The following is a 1,640-nucleotide window of genomic DNA, read 5'->3' as shown; positions in this document are numbered from 1 at the left end:
AGCCTACAGCACCCGGTATTCCCAGGCGGTCTCCCATCCAAGTACTAACCAGGCCCGACCCTGCTTAGCTTCCGAGATCAGACGAGATCGGGCGCGTTCAGGGTGGTATGGCCGTAGACGACGGGGCCCGGCGCCGGGAGCCTCAAGAGCCTGGCCGCTGCGCTCAGCTCCTGGGCTCGCCTGCCTGCCGCACACTCCGAGCCCAGCTCCCCCCCCCACCGCCCCTGAGCCCGGCTCGAGCCACACCCCTCCGCACCGGGACAGCCAACTCGGCCCTCCTCAGCCCTCCGCCCTCTGCCCGCGTCCCTGGCCCCTGGCCCCTGGCCCCTGGCCCCTGGCCTGTGGCCCGCAGCAGGGGCCCAGGGCCGGCAGTGGCCAGCGTTTTCTCCCCGGACCTTCTCCTCTCCCGTTCCTCATCGGCCGGCCGGCCGCACTCACCGGGCCCACCCGGGACCCTGGCAGGTTGGCTGGCCCGCAAGCCTGCTCCTCCCTCTCCCCGGGCCTCGGGCGGGCGGCTCCGGTGTGCACGCGCCCGCACCTCCCGCTCCCCCGGTCGGGTTTCCACGGCTGCGGGCTCTGACGCCTCGGGACCTTGCTTCCGGGGCAGGGTCTGCCTTGGGTCCCCGACTCGCCCGCCCCACCCGGGGATCTTGCCAGATAGCCAGCCCCTGGCCTTTGGGGTGGGTTAGGGCCCTCCTCTGACCCGCCGGCCATTTCTGTGCCCGTGGGGGTCCTGGTGGGGAGGTGGAGGTCGGAGGGTGGGGAGGTGGCCTCCGGGGGTGGGGGTGAGGGTGGGAGGAGGGGTTCGTGGCCCTGCCCGGGCTGCTGCGCTCTGACGCTTTCTTTCCTGGCTTCCTGGGGAGGGGAGGTGCCCAGGTAGGCGCAGGCAAGGCGGCCGGATCATGATCGTGCGGGTCATCCATCCGCCGAGACGGGGTGGACACCCTCCTGACGCTGCTCCCCCGAGGTAGGTGTGGTGCCTGGACGGATGGGGTGGTCGCCCCGACTGTCTGTCATCTCTCACCCTTGGGGAACTGTGGGCTCCTTCTTTTCCTCCTGCTCCTCCTCCTCCTCCTCCTCCTCCTCCTCCTTTCCCTCCCGTTGCTCCTTCCTACTTCTCTTCATCTTCTCTCCAGGAGACACACTCACACACACACACACACACTCACAGGCGCACACGCACACAGACACACACACACACTCACACGCACACACACACTTACAGGCACACAGACACACAGACACACACACACACACACAGGCACACAGACACACACACACACACACACACACACACACACACACACGCACACACACACACACACTTCCCTCCCTCCTGGAGAATCCAGGAAGACGGGACGGCTGGGATCGGGCTAGAGAGAGCTCGGGTGGGGGTGTGGGCATCCAGGATGGACCTTGGTTCTCTCTCTGGAACTTGGAACGCCAGCTCCTGGGCTCCGGGTTCTGTCCCCACCCCAGCCCACGCCCACCGCGAGCCGGTCCATCCATTCCTCTGTGGAAGACGCCTCCCTCCCCGGGAAGCGGCGGCGGCGGCGGCGGCGGAGGCGCCCGGGAGAAGGGAGAATGTCTCGCTGGGCGGCGCGCAAGATGCTCCAGGGCCCATGGGTCCCAGCGACCTT

At 68.3% G+C, this 1,640-nt stretch overlaps 1 non-coding gene across 1 annotated transcript; it reads right to left on the bottom strand.

The window, feature by feature from the left end:
* LOC128104806 (5S ribosomal RNA) lies at nucleotides 1-119 on the bottom strand. The gene has a single exon (XR_008216109.1). It is a non-coding gene; the product is annotated as a 5S ribosomal RNA (ribosomal RNA).
* Between the last annotated feature and the right edge of the window lie 1,521 nt (nucleotides 120-1,640).

Source organism: Peromyscus californicus, unplaced genomic scaffold, assembly GCF_007827085.1.
Source record: "Peromyscus californicus insignis strain IS unplaced genomic scaffold, ASM782708v3 Scaffold_8__1_contigs__length_139910024, whole genome shotgun sequence".
Classification (NCBI taxonomy): domain Eukaryota; kingdom Metazoa; phylum Chordata; class Mammalia; order Rodentia; family Cricetidae; genus Peromyscus; species Peromyscus californicus.
Note: the sequence above shows the minus strand (reverse complement) of the source record. Positions and strands in the feature narration are given on the sequence as shown.